At 45.0% G+C, this 12,775-nt stretch overlaps 1 protein-coding gene across 8 annotated transcripts in view; it reads left to right on the top strand.

The window, feature by feature from the left end:
- Window positions 1–12,775, top strand: part of ESRRG (estrogen related receptor gamma) — a 624,049-nt gene that overhangs the window by 37,533 nt on the left and 573,741 nt on the right. For 2 of the 8 annotated variants that reach the window (XM_032317738.1, XM_032317730.1), the window contains exon 1: window positions 7,362–8,057. The exons of 2 other annotated variants lie outside the window; for them this stretch is intronic. The gene's annotated coding sequence lies outside the window, so the exon portion shown is untranslated. Of the gene's footprint in view, window positions 1–7,307; window positions 8,058–8,207; window positions 8,338–12,775 lie in introns of those variants that run through there. 4 more of the 8 variants (XM_032317737.1, XM_032317729.1, XM_032317734.1 and 1 more) reach the window with 3 other exon arrangements.

Raw genomic sequence — 12,775 nt, 5'->3', positions numbered from 1 at the left:
TTCTGTTTGCTGTTTTGGTACTTGGGATGAGTTGCTCTACCGGCACTACGTTGTCTAGGGGTCATTTGTAAAGAACTTGCCGAAGGAAGGTAGAAGGGGAGGAATAAGTGTTCTGGGCCTGGGAAAGAGTGAAGAACTGCTCCTGGGCTCTAATTAGACGAATTCACTGGCCAAAGGCCCATTTCTCTACCTTAGCCAATGGCCCTCAAACTCTGGGTCACCCTGAAACCCCTTGGACTTTCCCCCAAAATAAAATACCGTTGCCTGGCTCCAACCCTCAGACATTCCGATTTCATTGCTGTGGGGCACATGTTGCAGATCAAGATCGTTTAGAGCTTCTAAGGGATCCCAGCATGCCGCAAAGTTTGGAGATCACTGGTCTCAGCTAATCTCTGTGGTCCTCTTTTTTAGGAGCCTAGTCAGGAGTAAAGCTTACAAGTTGATCATGGTTGTAAATCTGTGAATTGGATTCCTTTTTCTTCTGGAAAGGTAAACAGGCAAGAAGGAAGAAATGGAAGAGAATTTGCTTTTATCAGGCACCTGTTTGGACAGGGCATTTGGCTCTTTTATCCATTATCTCAGTAACTCTGCTGCTTAAACACTATGATTCCATTTTAAGGATGCCATATCTGATCACATAAAGCTGAAGGTCATTCTCCGGCAATTTGACACAGGACCTTCGGTTTTGTGGTCTAGGTTCTTTCTACCACTCTGTGATAGCCATTCAGCCTTCCTCCGTGTTCCCGGGGCTGTCTCTCACCCTCTTTATCTTCCCTTCCTTAGCTTTCTGGCAAAACCTCGTATGCAGCATTTATGTATCAGGACCAAACAAAATCAGTGCTAATATATATATATATATATATATATATATATATATATAATTTTTTTTTTGGAGGGAGGAGCAGTTTTGCATTTTACATTTAAATATGACCAGGAAATGACCTGCTTCCTTCTTGTATAAGAACTGTATACATAAGGTAGCATAATCAGTGCATGTAATGCAGCGAGGGGCCCCTTGGGAGCAAAACCCTGATAAAGGAGAGCTTATGGCTGTGGATCTGTAAGGCTGGCCCTGCTTTTCCACCTCCCAGATTATCTAAAGAATTTTCATGGAGTAGGAACCGATATAGGCAAATGGTCTCCCTGGATAATAGTTTATTCATTTAACATTCATCGGGCACCTACTGCGTGCTAGGGACTAGAAGTGAAAAGATAACTAAAACATTTATGACACAGAAGGCATTTACCACTGAGTAGCAGAGGCAGACATATGAACGATATTACAATAAAATACGGTGACTGCTAAAAATGTGTTGGTGTCGGCACAGAGGAGAGGTGGTGGGTCACCCTGGGCCATCACAGGGAGGAGAGTGGGAGATGGCACCCTGGAGTAGCTCATCAAGGAGGGGACTTTGGAAGCACGTGGTTGGTTTCCCTCGTTCCAACCCTGTGGTGATCACCGCCACACCAGTGCTGGAGGGATCATCCCCCCGGGGCACCGGGCAGTTGTCCAAGAGGAAATGTAGGGTAGACGCAGTTGAGTGACTTTCCCAGGGTCGCACAAAGCAGTCAGAGGGAGAAATTGGACTCCCCCTTAAGTGTTCTGACTCCGAGTTCAGTGTTCTTTCCATGACACTGAGTTTCCTCTGCTGGTTCAGCAACTGGCAGGGCCACATGCTGAGAACATCGTCGGTAACATGTGGCATCAGGTGACATCTTGATGACTTTTTCCAGTTGAACTTGGTTGCCAAAGAAAAGCCTTTCTCCCTTCTGAACCCAGGCCCTGAATGCACTATATCCAATGGAAAAGTGCCTTGAAATGAAGAACTCCAGAAAGTCCTGTGTATAAAATAAAATCTGAGATGTATAGTTCTATTCAAGACATGTATGGTCTAAATACAGGTGTCTCTAAATATTTAAAATAACGAACACTGTTTTGCCTTGAGTATTATGTAGTTTTATATTTTACAAATTAGACGTTATTCAAATAAATGCAGTTTTTAATTCAGATGCTCCCATTCATCATCTCCCTCGCCCCATCTTTATTACCGCTGACACCACTGCCAATTCGCTGATGATTCCCAAATACATTTCTCCAGTGACGTATTTCTTCTAAGTCTTTCCCGAGGTCAGTGGAACCTGGCTATTTGATAGGCCTTTAAACCTGGTGTATCCCAAACCGAATTCACTGTTTTCTGAGCGTAGGCTTAATTTGTACGTCTTTAACATGCTATCATTACTTTCGTTGTCCAAGCCAGGTCCTTCGGTCCGTTGATCCCAGGTTCCTGCCGGATCCCTCTCTAGTCCCTTCTGTCCATCTCACTGCTACGCTTCTGGTCCAGGCCTTCATTCTCTGCCTCCTCACAGCTGAGCAGACCTTAACTGTGTTCCCAGAAACAATGAGTATTTTCCTACATGCAATTCATCTTTCTTAGCACACACAGAATTGTCCAGGCAGCTTCAACAAAACCAGAAACCTCTTCTTATTTTATTTCAATATTCAGATCTTTCTGAAAGACTGGTACATTGTCCCGTGTCAGGTAAGTAAAATACCTTGACAATAAATTTCTTTGATGACTGAAGCTTTTATTGTGTCTCAAGGCCATAATTCTGAACAGTGGTGATTATTACACACTGTCCGTGTGGCAGTCAGCACGGCATTCGGCTTAAAGGAATGTATTATTCTCTTTAAGTTCAGTTTTGAAATAAACTATTCTTACATCAGTGGTTCTTAGCCTTTCTGGAGTCATGAACCCTTCTGCGAATGTGATGAACATTACAGGGCTTCTCTTGAGAACAATGTGGGCGCGCATGCGTGCGCGCGCACACACACACACACACACACACACACACACACACACATGCATTTTGACTACAACTTTCAGACTCTTAATCTATCCGTGGGTCCTTAGAGCTATCACGCAATCTGGCCTGAGGACCTTTGTCCCATATGAAATTGTTTTCATTTTTCGATGTCAGAGGCATGGTATAAATTTCCGCTGTAGTATGTATGTATGTATGTATGTATGTATTTATTTATTTATTTTAGATTCTTTTTATTTGAGAGAGAGAGAGAAAGAGAGCATGCGCAGGGGGAGGGTAAGAATTTCAAGCCGACTCCACACGAGCATGGAGCCTGATGTGGGGCTCTGTCTCACGACCTTGAGATCATGACCTGAGCCGAAACCAAGCGTCAGATGCTTAATGGCTGAACCAGCCAGGCACCCCTGAAATTCTGTTTGAAATAGGTTTTCTAACTGCCCCGGGCCCAGTTGATGTGATGAGCTGTAATATTTGCCTGTGGTTTATGCCAGGTTTTGAGTATGGACTGGAACAAAGTGATTTCTGCACAATCATCCTGATTCTGCCCTCAGCTAGCTGTAGGACTTTGTGGTCCTATAACTAGCAAGTAGAAATCAACTTAGATTCTCAGCCAGGGGACCTTATGTTCTGTTAATGTTGTACCATTTTTTAGAATATCAACTCTGGTGTAAAGTGCAGTCCACTTGCCATGATAATACTTCATTATGTGGGAAGAGTGCTTTTGCTTCTGCTGTTTCATGTATCCTAACCAAAGCCGGTGAGAAGGTCAGTGAGTTGTAAGTCTCTGGTAAGGATAAATAAGGAAAGGAACACTGAGGGAGGCTTTCTCAGAGTTAGTTGCACAGAGGAAATATGTAGGAGACCCTTGTCTGGTTCTAGCTCCCCAAGTCTCTTCACCATAAACCCGTAGCTCTTCAATTAGCTTCACGATTTAATTCAAGCTGATTGGAGTCCAGGCAAAAAAGGTTGGTTCCTGTCAAGTGAGGTCTGTAACAATCTGCTTGTGTTCGAAAGAAAGTAAGTTATAGGTAAGCGTGAATGACAGCCAATAATATTGTAGCTGATACCGTGGGCTGTTGGTACACTCAGTTAATTATTTTATCCTATATAAATCAGACCATCTTAGAAAATGCAAGTTTGAAAATATTTTCATATATGGATTTAGTGTTTTGAGCTACCCTTAAGTATACTCAGAAATTAGACTGAAGGACTTTGTTGGCTTTATCTGAGCTCCTTAGCATTATTTTTTTGTATCCCCTCCCCCCACCAAAAAAAACCCCAGGCTTCCTAGGCTGAGCCCTCTTTTTTTTTTTTCTCTCCCACATCCTGTTTCAGACTTGTAGAAGGTTAGAGTTGAACGGACCTTGGAGACTAGGTAAATCTCTTCTTGTGCAAGAGGGAAACTGCAGCTCAGAGTTATTAAATAATTTGCTGGAGGTTACACAGAGTTGGTCAGTAGCAGATGCATGATGGCGTCACCGGTCACAGTTACGAGTCCTCGCTTATTTTCCAAATTCTAAAGAGAAATATTAATGTGACACTCAGAAAATTCAAAATATGGCAGAAGGAGGATCATAACAGCTAAAAAGCCACAGTGATTGAGTTTTGTCCATCACTCCCCACATTCATGACCTCACCCTCATTGTCATATGCTTCTCCAATTGCATAATCCCACCTCTGATCTTAATTGGTTGTTTTCTATGGACTGTCTGAAATATGGAGAAGCCAGCTTGCAATTTTTTCAGTTAAAAGGATAAAACTTTTGCCACATCAAACTTGCAATTTCTGTCAGATTGAAAAGTGGCGTCCTAGCTCTCCAAAGGGCAGTTTTGTGTCCAGCAGTACACCGGAAGCGAGTTAAGGATAGCTGGGGTCGTACTTAGGCAAACCGGAAGAGGCAGGGGAAAAAAAAAAAAGCATAACGCTGTCAGAAAGGAATTGAGAGAGGAAGAAGAGATGAAAAATAAACCTCAGAAATACAGAACAGTGATGTCACACGTAAAAGTGAACAGTGTGGAACAAAGAGAGAGAATGATCAATACACCCAATAATAGTAAATAATGGCTTTGTGGGCAAAGTCGGTCTTGAACTTGGCCTTGACCAACAGAGAGAATTTGAATACCAAAGAGGCAGAAGAGGGCATGGATTGCTCTGGCTGTGACCTTGGGGTTAACAAAGGTGACCTGTGCAGTGGGTGGGCAGCCAGACAGCAGGTTGTGAGGGGGCAGACATGAAGTTGAGTCCGTAGGTAGGTAAGCAGAGAACTTGATGGTGAGGGCTCAAGGCACTTGAATTTGAACCCCTGCTGGGTAATTCTGGGCAAATGACTTAACTTCTTGGTGCCTCAGTTTCCTTGGGTAGAATAGGAATACCAATAATCCTTCTCTCCTGTTCTTGTGGAGGAGTTACGAGTTCTAAACACAAGCACATTTTATTTTTATCTTTAAAAATTTTATTTATTTGTTTGACAGAGAGACAGTGAGAGAGGGAACACAAGCAAGGGGAGTGGGAGAGGGAGAAGCAGGCTTCCTGCTGAGCAGGGAGCGCGATGCAGGGCTCGAACCCAGGACCCCGGGATCATGACCGGAGCGGAAGGCAGTGGCCTAAGGGATGAGCCACCCAGGTACCCCACAAGCAAGTTTTAAGACAGCACCTTCCATGCATTCCATCCATCTTAGTAAGCACTTTTTTTGGGGGGGGGGCCGCTTTGATTTGGTTGGAAAGTTAAACCAAACAAGCTACAGCAATATTAATTATTATATTTAGGGTGAAGCCACAAAATAAAGACTTGAATGTCGTCTGAGGAGTTTGGACTCGAATAAACAACAGAGAGCAGCTCTTAGCCAGAGGTGGATTCAGAGAATCCGGGTTTAGGAAGGATCTGTTCAAACCCAGAGAAGGGGAGTTACTCTGCCTGTACTCCTTGCTCAGTGCTCAGACATCTCACCCCGTGGCTGCCTCCACGCCATGTGGATTGGTGGCAAACAGCACCGAAGGCATTTGTCTGGAAAGAAAAATGGGTTTCAAGGAATTGAAGTGAGTCAAATTTTTATGGCTCTTTCTTTTTACCCCCCGCCCTTTTTGCAGTGACGCTTTAAAGGTCCGGTTCTAAGGCTAATAAGTAATAAAGCTAGAGAAGCAGGTTGAAAGATTGAATATTAACAAGCCTCTCTTGGACTCTTGGATAGTCACTAAAATGTTAGCAGTAGCATCAGTAGACGGTACCCACTCGAGTTCTGAATAGGCCCTTCCTGGCCTTTTTTAGAATCATCTTTGACACGGATGACCTCTAAGCACTGGACAGGACTGCACAGTTCCATCTTTCTGGCGTTCTAAGGAGCCTGATCGCAGGGCCAGAGAGCTGTCTGGTTGTTAAGGGTGAGGAGGACCGTTCTAGTTTGGGGATCTATTAGTCAATGGCCCTCACGCACTTAGGGCTACTTTACTGAGGTTCTCTTCCAATTCCCATCATCTGGCCTTTGCATAATTACAATATTCTCCCTATGGAATTTGCCAGTGATCCTTGGGGTATGAATCTAAAGTGAAAAGTTACTTGCAATTTTCATTTCATTTAGGCAACCTCTCAAGTAGGTAAACTAGTCTTAAACCTACAGCAGCTGAGGATGATCTTGGGTGAGACAGAAAGTTTTTCCTCCCGGTCAGCTTTGCTTTTCTGATGTGACACCCTCCTCCACACTTTATTTTTTGCACCCTGGCTGGTGCTGTCATCTTTTAGGGGCTTTTTGGAATCTGTGAGAACAGTGACTTTACCAGTCCACCATGGTGACCAAGGTCAACAACAACAACAAGAAAGCATGTGGAATAAAATTCCTAAGCCCATTCTTCTGCTCCACATGGGGAATCCACAATAAAGGAGGGCGAAATATTTGCCAGACCTGGCACTAGATACTTATTTTTCAGTAATGCGCATATGGTGATTAATATGCACAGTGTTATGATTAATAGAAACTACAGAAAACACACCGACGTGCAAATAACAGAAACTAACTGTCCTAAAGGGGACACGATCTCTGCTTTACCTGTCACGTGGCCACACCGTGTCAAATACATTCTCATGTTTGCAAAAATAAATATGAGGAGTTATGGTTGAGACCTTTCGTGCGGATGCGAGAGACCATAATTATAAAAATGACAAATGCAGGGACTAGCCAGCAATACTAGCTTTGTACGAAGGAAAAGTTTTCCTGCTGTTGCAGAGGAATTCAGATAAAGAGCTAGTTCTCCCTTCTGCCCTTGCAAACTCCCCTGGTGGGTCGCACGCCAGAAGCCCCCCAAATTTCCTGATGTGTCTGGAGAGCCCTTCACCTAGGGGGCTCGGGCTTTTATTTCTCTCCCTCCTCCCCTACCCCCTCCGGTTTTCTTCCCTGCCCCCTTCCCATTTTTAAAAGGCTTTAAAGAACATCTCTGGGAGACAAAAATAGCTCCAGTTGTGAGAGGCCTACACACGGAGAAGGCATCCGAGATGCAAGTCAGCAAGTAGGAGCCGCGAACATGAGTGTCTGGCCCGGGGTGGATGCTCCTCGCTGTCTTGGTGCCGCTTCTCTGCCTGGGCCCGGTGGGTAGAAGGGAAAAGGGTTTTTCAGGGGCGGGAGGTGGGTCGGGGTAGGTCTGGGGTCCGCTAACGGAGGGAGTCGCCACCCGGCGCTGGGGCTGCGGGGGCCGGTCCCTCCCCTCCCCCCACGTTTTTTAAAATTTATTTTGCCCAGGCGGGGATTGGCGACGGTCAAAAGGGAGCAGTTGGCACTGAATGTCACCCTGAAGGTAAAATGAAAGACAAAAGATGAACGCATGCTTGCTTCCCCTTTGCAGCGGCTGCTGCGGCGGCGGGAGCGGCAGGATTTAAAGGGGAAAAAAAGCCCCACACGCACATCCACACACAGATACACACCCGGAGGCGTCAATTATGCAAACGCAATAATGCAATCAAATCCTGACAGTGCCGGGGATTTTTTTTTTTCCAAACACAGATATTTATTTTTAAAAAGGGAGCGAGAGAAACGCATGCAAACAGAAACGTGCACATACCACGTAACCACCCGAGGAGAACCTGGCAGCCTCTCTCTTCTTCTGCCAAGTTATCATTGAGAAAACAGACAGGCATCATGACGTCCTGGGTCACAGGGAGTGCGGACCGACGCTACCAAGAGAAAAGGGAGGCGCCTCGGCGCTCCGGCTAGCCGCGGGCGCCCCTCTGCCCCTCGCAGCCCGGCTCGGTGAGTGCACAGCCGCTCGGGACGCGGACCCCGGGGGCCAGGCCGGCCCCGCGCCCGCGGGGGCAGAGCCGGTGGCCGTGCCCTTGCCACCGGCGGGCCGGCCAGCACCCCCTCGCCTGCCGAGGTCGCGGGAGCCCAGTTAAAGGAGGCGTGTGTAAGATGTGCAATGTTCCTGCATGGGGGTTTTGTAGACTTTCATAGCCAAAGAAACCGGCTTCGGCTTCTTTAAAATCCCCGACGACTCACCTGATTAACCTGCTGCAGTTTTGACCCTGCCAAGGTAACTGGTCCAAATCCTTATCATCAACATCTGGAGACAGACATTTGCATCTGGGGCATTCTTGATTTGCAGTCCTGGTTGAAATCTCTATCGCTACCCCCTTCCCCCCTTCACTTGTTTAGAGTCTCTTGGAAAAAAAAAAGAAAAAAGAAAAAAGAAAAAAAGAAAAGCAACCCCTCCCTCAATAACACAACCATAAGTACCCTCCACCTCTTGTCGACTTGCCTTACCATGACTGCAAAACTGTCGGCGTGTGTGCTGGAGACACGGATAAATTCTGATTGCAATGAGATTCGTTCTTTAAACACCTCTCCCATCCCCCTCCCTGGATAGACTTCAGGGCTTGGTAAAGTGGCAAAGAGTGAGGGCAGAGTTAGGGCACTGGACTGGGAGGGGTCGGGGTGAGTCCTCCGGGGTCTTCTGGGGCGAGGGGCTCTGGGGAAGGGGTCGTTGGGGGGAGAGGGCGGTGTCAGGAGTTGGAGACTGCTGTCGTGGGCTGGAAATCCTTCTGGTGATTGCCGCTGCCGTAGTCCTAGGTGTCTCCTCCTGCCCTCTATGCCTCATTCCCTCCCGGCTCCCCAACCCGTTCACCTTCCAGAGGGAGGGAGTCTCTGAAGTTGCACGGAGGTCACCCGACCGTCATTTAAGTATTTCAAACCACCCACCCGCTCCTTCCCCTCAAGTATGTCAGAAAAGGCTGCAGGATAGAACCCCCCCTCCCCCCCACTCCATGTTGGGTGACGGGAGATTCTCAGAGAGAGAAAGACACTGAGGGCAAATCCCCCTCCTCCCCTTCTCTTCCCTTCTGGCAACCTTTTCCTAGCTGCAGCCCCTCCCCCTTTCAGAATCTTAATGAGCAATTCTGGAAGAGTCCGGAAGGGCCTGGAGAAACCCCCCTCTTGCCTCAGTGCTGTGCAGTGATTATGTATGTGTTTATGTATTGTGCTTGCTTCGGTCATGTTGTGAATTGCCACATGGGTCTTCTGGAGCTGAGGAGGCACGTTTGCTGTGTTTGTGTTGTAGTACCAGACCCACTGGCCCTGGGATGGGGGCACAGACACACACGGAAAGCAAATGATTTTGCTAACGTAAACCAGAGGGCAATGTTGAAAATTGCACCTTCTCCTTCTCTCTCTCTCTTAAAAAAAAAAAAAAAAAAAGAAGAAGAAGAAAAAGAAAAATGCCCAGCATGTGAGTTAAGAGAAGCTGTTAGGTGCACATATGACCTCCTACTACTTTCAAAACACTCCTGCTTAAGACTTTAAGGCAGGATCAAGAGAACTGCGGATGTTTTGAAGTGTTTCAGAGCAGCTGAATGACTTGGTCTAGTTTTGAAGAGAAACTCTTCTTTGTTTCTCACGCTGCCCAAAGCCCAAATAGGGGAGTGTGTTTGGAAAATGCCCAAATTCAGAAGCAGCAGGCAAGAGAAAGGAGGAAGAAGTGTCCTCAAGGAGAAGGCAGGGAGTGGGATTGGGGGAGAGTGTCAGGACGCTTTCTGTGTTGTTGGTGGGTTTTTTTTGTTTGTTTGTTTTTTTGTTTCCCCTGTCCAGTGGATTTGATGTTATCAGAATGAGGTAGCCAACCTAAGAGATGGTCCTATCATTGTGGGAAAGAGAGGGAAATTTAAACAGTTCTCAAATCTGAGCTGAGGCATAGCCGAAAGAAATGAGGTGCCTGAAAACGTGGATGGAAATCAAGTGACACTGATGGCACTTTTTTCCCCTTCAGATACGAAAAGGTTCAAGTATATCATGACACAGGCCCAGATGACCCAGTGTACTTGCGTGTTATGCATGACTGTTGTTTTTACTAAAACAATTCTTGTAACTCTGTCAACTCCCATGACAGAGAGGAGTGTGTATTGAGAACAGTGTCAGACGGCACCTAGGACTGTCCGTTGACGGAGGCGGTGAACACGGAGGAAAGATGATTTACTTTCTTCAGTAAATCAAAATGGCATTTAAATCTTTGTGCATGGTGTGACTAAATCCGCTGGTCTTCTTGAACAGGGATTGCGACAGGGAGCAAAGACAGTTTCTGATAGGTGGTGCTTTAACAAAATAGAGCAGATCAATCGATTAGGTTTCCATGTGTGTGCCACTCAATTTATTCTGTACCATTTTTCCAGAAATTAAAAGGTTACCGGGAGAGTACCATGCTCCCATCTCCAACTGAGCACTGCTTATTACTGCAACGGTATTTCAATATTAAGTGATCTTCAAGATATTTCATCTTTCATTTTGAGTTCTGAACTTGAATCAGCATGAGAATGGCAGGGCAGCAAGACAAGGTATGACTAGCTAGGCAGACCGCGGAAGGATGGGGAAAGTGTCGCAGAGAATTTCTGGGGCTGTTCTCAGTCACCTTGTTTGGTTAGAGACAAACCCAACTAGAGACATTTGGGATGCAGCTAGAATTTTAGCAAGCACCTGCCAGTGTTAATGGGCTTACTTTTTTTTTTTTTTTTTTTTTAAGATTTTATTTATTTATTTGGCAGACAGAGATCACAAGTAGGCAGAGAGGCAGGCAGAGAGACAGAAGAGGAAGCTGGTTCCCCGCTGAGCAGAGAGCCCGATGAGGGGCTCCATCCCAGGACCCTGGATCATGACCTGAGCCAAAGGCAGAGGCTTTAACCCACTGAGCCACCCAGGTGCCCCAAAGGGCTTATGTTTGAAATGGATCCCAAGTATCTCTTTTTTCTCCTTCACAGACATGCTATGCACACCTTAGTCAAACACTCAAGGCAAAACTTTCCTGATGCCCCGTGACGTTGTCTAATATAGACAAACCCTGCATTATGTGTCCCAGGAAAGGGGTTATTTATGAGGTTCTCCTTTTGTTTACAGATGTGTCGATACAAGTAGCTGTAGTCTTGTTTCTTTCTTGAAATGTCTTGTGGGCTTGACTGCCTTAAATGCCAAACAAATCATCTTCAAGGAACTTAGAGAATGCCTTACGGATTGACCTATAAAATTAATTTCAATTAGATATGGAAGAGCTCGTGATCCTGGTGAGGTGACTTTATGCAGGAATTTTGTGTTTGTTTCAAAATTGTTGGAAAACTGCAGGACCAAAAAGATTTTGAGGGAAATGCCAAAAGCCACATTAATGAAGAAAAACAGTGTTGAGATACTTTTGAATAATAGATAGGATATGTAATGGTCAACCACAAGATAAAATTTTTACACACTATTTTTATGGCTTTAAATTGGCTGCATTGTAAACGAAGCTTACTACTCTATTAAGTCATTATACTTTTCAATTATTTAACATTTCTGGCCAACCTATCTTCTGTGGTCTTTTTTCTGTACACATCAGAAATGATATGTACAGTAGTAATCGCTGGTTGTTCGTGTGGGGGTTTTGCAGTGGAGCAAGGTTTAATTTTAACTCCTTGGGACAAATGTTATGAAGAATGCACCGAGGAGAAAGAATGGGATGGAAACAGAGCCCTATGAGAATGGAGATGACTACAGCATTGAGATGTACCTAATACAATTTGAGTTATTCTCACTAAGAAACCTTGACAGTATCTGCCTTCTAGGTACTGTGCATTTGGAAATACTCTATCTCCATTTAAATGCAGATCTGATGTTTTCTCCAGGGAGCAGTTGGTAAATCTTTCAATTGAACCACGGGTATGAGAAAACCAACTGAAAATTTCTCCATGAACAATAGCTTCTGTCGTTTTGAAGTAATAATTACTAGGTCTTAGATTAGCATGTTTTTTTTTTTTTTTTAAAAAGTCCTTTAAAATATCAAAATCATTTATAAAGTAAAAAAAAAAAAAAAAAATCATGTCCTCAGCCTTGGTGCAAACAAAGACATTTTGTCTTGTCTCTTTGTGTTTGGTCTTTTAAAACCGTGAGATAATTCAGCTTTGCAATTCGGTTTTTAGGTTAACATGGCCATCCCAGTAGAGTAAGTTGGACCTTTAGAACCCACGCGGGGAATTATGGTTAAGTTCTATGTGCTTGTCACGCCGTCATGCTGGCCGGTGGGGGTGAGGTGCTCTAGGAGAGTTTAAGGACCTTTCTCGGGGGATGATCTTCCTTTGACTCTTTTGAGCCTCATTTCTAATAGTACCTGATGTTGGAATCATTGATGGTGGCCCGGGCCTGTGGAGCCTTCTTTTAAGAGATGTTTGCAGAATGTGTACAGGCCTTTGATGTAGAACATAGACACATAATCTGATCGTCTTGGATGTTCAGATTCAAGTAACTGGAGAAATCTTTGCACATCTTGAAATACATTTCTGAAATACACAGTGTGATAATGCTAAGTCTCTGTGTGTCTTCAGCACCATAGCTAGGGCAGGTTTCTTTTTCTTGAAGAGTAGGTACCATTCATTTCCTTAATCTTGATGATTTCTAGTGCGGAAGGGCCCCCACCTCCCTAGCCTACCCTCTCCTTTGCATTGGTTATAAAGCCCACCTCC

The sequence above is a fragment of the Mustela erminea genome, chromosome 17, assembly GCF_009829155.1.
Source record: "Mustela erminea isolate mMusErm1 chromosome 17, mMusErm1.Pri, whole genome shotgun sequence".
Lineage (NCBI taxonomy): Eukaryota > Metazoa > Chordata > Mammalia > Carnivora > Mustelidae > Mustela > Mustela erminea.
Note: the sequence above shows the minus strand (reverse complement) of the source record. Positions and strands in the feature narration are given on the sequence as shown.